This window comes from Mixophyes fleayi, chromosome 12, assembly GCF_038048845.1.
Source record: "Mixophyes fleayi isolate aMixFle1 chromosome 12, aMixFle1.hap1, whole genome shotgun sequence".
Classification (NCBI taxonomy): Eukaryota; Metazoa; Chordata; class Amphibia; order Anura; family Limnodynastidae; genus Mixophyes; species Mixophyes fleayi.
The window spans coordinates 74,204,997-74,211,868 of NC_134413.1; the positions used below are offsets into that span (position 1 = coordinate 74,204,997).

General features: G+C 41.6%; 1 long non-coding RNA gene across 1 annotated transcript; it reads left to right on the top strand.

The window, feature by feature from the left end:
* The first annotated feature begins 1,694 nt into the window (after positions 1 to 1,694).
* Positions 1,695 to 5,123, top strand: LOC142109320 (uncharacterized). The gene is made up of 2 exons (XR_012680335.1): positions 1,695 to 1,876; positions 3,997 to 5,123. It is a non-coding gene; the product is annotated as an uncharacterized LOC142109320 (long non-coding RNA).
* Positions 5,124 to 6,872: the final 1,749 nt, after the last annotated feature.

Here is a 6,872-nt window from a genome sequence, read left to right on the forward strand (position 1 = left end):
TGCCTAACCACCTCTCTACTAATCAATGGCCTGATTGGAGAGGCGGCACCCATGACGAGGGGTACACGTTAGGGCTGCCCCATGTCACCCTTACTCTTTAACCTAGTACTTGATCCTATGCTTGAGACCTACATACTGTATTTCGGGGCGTCCGTGTTGTATTTATCAAGCTGTCCGTTTGATAAATCCCTGGCATTATACCTGATCCTTGCTTTACCTGATGCTACTTGGCTAGAAACATAGCAATTAAATTGGCGCACAGCACTATCCCATATCTAGGTATAGAACTTTCTAAGAACCTTGGTCTCTTCTATCAACATCATATTCGAAAGTTGTTGGGAACCTAGTAACGAGGTTGAGGGCTGGGGTCATCTTTGTCTTTATTTAATGGGTAGAGCAAATTTACTTAAGATGAAATCCTCCCCTAGACTTGTAGAGTATTTCAAAACTTCATTTGGGGGGGAAAAAAATCAAGAACTGGGCTATTGAAACTTTAACAACCCAGGACTAATGCTGGATTTCATTTGGCCAATATAGAACTCTATAATCAGGCTGCTCAACTTCAGTACCAGAGGGATTTGATACAAGGGTCTGACACCTATGCGGATACCTCACCAGAACAAAATTTCCTCCCTGGCCTAAAATTGACTGCTTTCCTACATCTACATGACCACAAGGTATCAGCGACAGTTCTTGACAACCACCGTTTTATGTCCACTAGAAAATTGTGGCACATCATACATACATTGAAACTAAAACCTTACTTATCTATCCATCTTCCTCTATTTGGGAACCCTAGTTTTTAGAATGGAGAGGCTGCCTAGCTATTCACTATCTAGAATGACGCGGGGGTTAGAACGGTGGGGCAGTTCCTTAATCAATCTAGTGATTAGATCGTGCAACCTAGACTTTTTACAGACTCACATTATGCAAGTGTAGTGACCAGACCATTTTCTCAACAGGATTGGGACCCACCCGCTCTACTATGATACATTGAAAACGGGATTGGGACAATGGATGGGACGCTTTGTACGTACTAATTTTTTACTTCTTTACAGCTCACAGTGTGTGTGCTGGGACCTGTTTTATTCCTTGTTATATATCACTATATAGATTATTATCCTTTCTATAATAATCATCCATTATAAACAGTGCGTGTGCTGGGAACTGTCTTATTACTCTTTATATATCACTATATAGATTATTATCCTTTATATAATAATAATAATAATAATAATAATAATAATAATAATAATAATAATAATCACCCATTATAAACAGTGTGTGTGCTGGGAGCTGTCACATCCCTCTGCATATATAGAAATTATAATATCCCTCTCCTCTATATAATAATAATCTCCCATTATAAACAGCATTTTATATGAGCTGTAATGTCTCCCTATACAGACTCCTCTGTATAATAATCCTTCATATCTCTGCTCTCAGCATAATAATAATATATTGTTAGAAGATATTACCTCAGCCTTGTACACATTCCTGGATGTTGTTGTTATATATGAATGAGTTAAAGCTGCTCTCCAGGTTGTAAAATGGCTCCTGCAAGAGTATGTGACCACGCCCCCTCTGGAACGTCACTGGTACATAACTGTAACAGCAGTATTGTGTAATTTAGACTAAGGGAAAATGGCCGCCGCTGTTCTAAATTAAGGACAATGCAGTAATAAGTAATTCACTCTAGTGATAACAATGCTGCTAGTAGTCAGCTGTATGTTATGTTCATTACTAGGTGTTAGAGGCTAAATCCCTTTCAGATAATTATGTGACATCACGAGGTCATGTGACTGCTGTAGTCACATGGTACACAGTGCAGGAGCTGCTGCTGGATAACTTCCTGTTCCTGTGTAGTGGAGGAAAGGTAAGAAGTAGTGATGTGATGGGGAGGGGACATGTGTGACTAAAGGTGCTGGGCAGAGAGGGGACATGTGTGATTAAAGGTGCTGGGCAGAGAGGGGACATGTGTGACTAAAGGTGCTGGGCAGAGAGGGGACATGTGTGACTATAGGTGCTGGGCAGAAAGGGGACATGTGTGACTAAAGGTGCTGGGCAGAGAGGGGACATGTGTGACTAAAGGTGCTGGGCAGAGAGGGGACATGTGTGACTAAAGGTGCTGGGCAGAGGGGGGACATGTGTGACTAAAGGTGCTGGGCAGAGAGGGGACATGTGTGACTAAAAATGCTGGGCAGAGAGGGGACATGTGTGACTAAAGGTGCTGGGCAGAGAGGGGACATGTGTGACTAAAGGTGCTGGGCAGAGAGGGGACATGTGTGACTAAAGGTGCTGGGCAGAGAGGGGACATGTGTGACTAGAGGTGCTGGGCAGAGAGGGGACATGTGTGACTAAAGGTGCTGGGCAGAGGGGACATGTGTGACTAAAGGTGCTGGGCAGAGGGGACATGTGTGACTAAAGGTGCTGGGCAGAGGGGACATGTGTGACTAAAGGTGCTGGGCAGAGAGGGGACATGTGTGACTAGAGGTGCTGGGCAGAGAGGGGACATGTGTGACTAAAGGTGCTGGGCAGAGAGGGGACATGTGTGACTAAAGGTGCTGGGCAGAGAGGGGACATGTGTGACTAAAGGTGCTGGGCAGAGAGGGGACATGTGTGACTAAAGGTGCTGGGCAGAGAGGGGACATGTGTGACTAAAGCATGAGGGCAGAGGGGACATGTGTGACTAAAGGTGCTGGGCAGAGAGGGGACATGTGTGACTAAAGCATGAGGCATGTGAAGGAGAAGTCTCTTCCCCACACGGCCCCTCCTCAAACAACAATAACCTGACAACAGTTGCTAACTTTTCTCAGATATTCCCCATGACACGTATTACATGATCTTTTCCCTCACAGGCCTCCTGCCCACAATCGTGTCTCACTGCTGCCCACCAGCTTTTACCTCACAGGCCCCGCTGCCTCAATCCTGACACCTCTCTTACTTCAAAATGAAAGAGGCGCCTTTTATTTGAAAGAGGAGTAGATCCTTAGCAGTGAATGAGATAATAATACAGAGATCATTGTTGCCATAGATGTTGGGGTTTTCTTTTTTTAACTGTATCTAGTCAGAGTTTAGTTAGATGATATTATCATTACAGGCCATTAATATAATTGCTTTTGTCACAAACTGTACATAAGACACCTTAATTATCTCACAAAAATAACAATATATCCAGATTTCTATGCAGTTTTTAGGTGGCATACTTCAGCCTTCTCACTTATCCATAACTTTAAGTTTTGGTGTATCTCAGGCATTAATTGGGGATACCAGGAACCACTGTAGTGTATTGTAGGGAACAGGTGAAAGGGCCATTTAAGACATCCTAGAAGTTCACCGACACTCCTCCTGCTCTATACTCTTCTCTCCTGTTAGGCCTTCAGTTTAGATTAAGTGCCCCCCCCCCCCCCCCCTTCACAATGCTGGATTTCTCTGCGGGACCCAGCCATAGACGCTACAGAGGTTCCCAGGTAGTGATTACAGGAATGGCCGACAGTGCTCTGTAGTGCACAGTGCTGGAAGATAGGTTTAGCAAGTTGCTTTTGGCCACTGGAATGGCTACTTGTTAGTGTTGGGGCAGCTTCATGTTTCCTTAAGGGGCCTGGGTCAGGTGGGGGTTACTGGGTATATATAAGCCCCCACTAGGCACTGGATGTGTGGACGGTGCGTCCTTTTGTACAGCTACAAATGCATTTTTTCTTGTACTACAAATCAATTTTTGTTGCATACCATCCAGACTGCTGCAACCTCCATCTTGCTGTAATGATATCTTGGTCCCCTACAGTCCATTCAAATAGTCGCTGCAGGAATAACCTCTCTACTCTCCATCATTAATTACTGTTCTGCTACCGAAATCATCTTGTCTTCCATTTTAATTATCTTTTCATTGCAAAAGTATTTAGAGCTGGCCAATCCATTTCCACCTGTTATATCTATTATCACAATCTGTACGTACCCACCCTCTGCTCACGTTGACGCTTTATTTATTTTTCCTAGGTTACCTCTGCTCTCAGGACTACGACCCTTCTTGAATGCTGCCCCTGGAAATCTTCACAGAATGTCTGTCTGTCATGTATGGTCTCTAACTGCAGGACCCTGCTGAAAGCTCATCTGTTTACCGGACAGTTCACATAGTGCTTGTGACTTACTTCTCCCAGAGCTGCGCTCCAGAGGGTAAAGGGACACGTTCTGGTGCGGACTGTTATGTGTTTTCTTCTTTAAAGTATCCGTTCATCAAGCGATATTAACGAAGGAGAACACAAGAAACATAATAAAAACAGTTTAATTATTTTATTTCTACTCCGGAACTTCATGTTATTATCCCACCTGATGAATTTAACGTGAAGAGTGATAGTTGTGTTGTCACTTGTTATGATGAGGACCAGCAAGTGGAATATATAACCTGATATTGTAAATGGACGTTATCAGACATTTGTGTGCGCTGTTACATACTACAGACAGCTGAGCTTTGTAATATATATTTGAATATTTTGTAACCAATACATAATGTGATGTAAACAACATACTGAAAGCAGATTTTTTTTTTTTGTATATTTGAGAGTGAAGGGTTGTTATAAAGAAGTTATTTCTTTCACCATTAATATTACAGCATCTTTATTATTTTGCCTGCTATACTTTCTCCAAAACATCTCAATCTTTAGTATATCAAGTCTGTATTTTACCTGTAATTTCTATGCCAACCAAGGTTCCCCCCAGCAGTGGAGGACCCAGGAGGGGGTGAGTGATCCAGGGGCTGGCGGGACCACCACACTCATTGGGGTATATTTACTAAACTGTGGGTTTGAAAAGGTGGAGATGTTTGAAAGTAACACGGCCTGTGCACTATTACTGTTACTACGGTAATACTGCACATTATTACCGCTAGTGCAGTAAGTTTTAACGCTGTAGTTTTGCTCAGGGAGCCGCGAGCAGAAGTCCGGGTTAAAATTACTGTTATCAACGGTGATGGTGCACAAGCCGATTGAATTCCCCCCTAGGATGATCTTGTTGTTAGATGTGTACACATTCATATGAATTGTTAACGAGTAACCACAAGAGAAATTAGCTCTTAAAAGTTTGTCCTCGTATGTACATTTTATCAAAATAAAAAATAAATGGCTAAACTAATGTTATTATTTTGTTAGGGTGACTTGGAACCAAATTCAAGACACGCTGCCCACATTATACTATCATGTTACTTTGTACTGATACTACCTCAGTGATATAAGACAGTAGTAGACTTACAAGATTTCAATCTTGGATCAATATAAGCCAATATGTATACATGGATATCCTCCTGGAATCTTGTCCTCTTACTGGATCTCCTTATGATAGGTGCTCAAAAGACAAGTGACAACTGATAGAGCATTATCTCACGTAGCCAAAATTTTATTGCACCAAAGAAGCATAAAAGCAATGTAAAATACAAATATTGGCTTATATTGATTCAAGGTTGAAATCTTGTAAGTGTATATCCAATAGGGGATTGAGAACCCCCATCATGTGGTGTTTTTGTCGTAATTATCAACCCCCACTGGATCCTTGGGATATTTAGTGGTTTTCGGTGTAACCACATATTATATGTTACGCTATGATATGATTTTATCTTTTCACTTTTTTTTATGTGACCATAATCGTGGTGAATGCCAGAAATCTGAAATTTATTTTGATCACTGCAAATTTGTGGAAGACATACATCAAGATGGAAAGAATATATATATATTATTTCACAGTTGACTCTTCAAAACTGTTAGCGCCAGCTCTGTCACCATTGGTTATTTTTGCAGTTTTTTATTTTAGCACATTGTGTGTGTGTGTGTGTGTGTGTGTGTGTGTGTGTGTGTGTGTGTGTGTGTGTGTGTGTGTACACAGAGGCTGCTTTCAGTTGGCCTGCGCAGATATACCAATCTTTTTATTGTATTATAATCAACAATTGTCTGAGACGCAAGAGGAACCAAGTATGACAGCCAGCATCCTGCTGCACAGCGGATCACTAAAGCCATGACAGCTATATTATCACTGGATGTGAGTCCAATTTCCCTATCAATGCATCAGGTTATAACCAATTAGTTGAGATCATGTGTCCACGTTACCAAATTCCATCACAATCCCATTTCTTTTTAACAGCAATTGCTGTACTGTGAGGTTAAACAAAAAGCCATTCAGTCCCTAGAAAATGCCATTGTACCGACTGTCCACTTAGCTACAGATATGTGACAAGCGGTACTGGTCAAACAAAAGACTATATAACCGTGACAGCCCACTGGGTTAGTGTATCGCCTTCAAGTGCAGTAGCATCATCATCATCCCTCCAGCATAATACACAGTGTCAGGTCATTCACCGCACCCTGCCATATAGCCGCTCACTAGGACAGATGTGATGCTGCCCCTCACACACAATTACCTTCACAGACAAACATATAGATTGTAAAAGCAACATATATATATATATATATGTATATATAATATATATATATATATACAGTATATGCATTTTGTTTGTGGGGGGAGGGGGAGTGCTGCTCACAATTAAACAGTTCCCTATTTTTCCCCACTAAATATTTCAGATGTCGCTGATACTGCCCCTGGCACTACTGTCATCAGATTTAAACATCTTTGATTTTAAAAGCAAGAAAGAATAGTTTTTGTTAACTCTTAAATAGTTTAATAATATACCCACCTGCTATCACTTCTAAATGGCAGCTGAGAACAGGAAGGACGGCTATACATTGAAGATATCGATCCAATACTCACGAGATCTGACATTTTACATGAAATGACATTTTGCCTCATTTTCAGATCGGAATTTGGAGCAAGACACCGAGTCATGTCTCAATTCGACTCTGTACCCTAAAATTCCTGTCTATCTAATT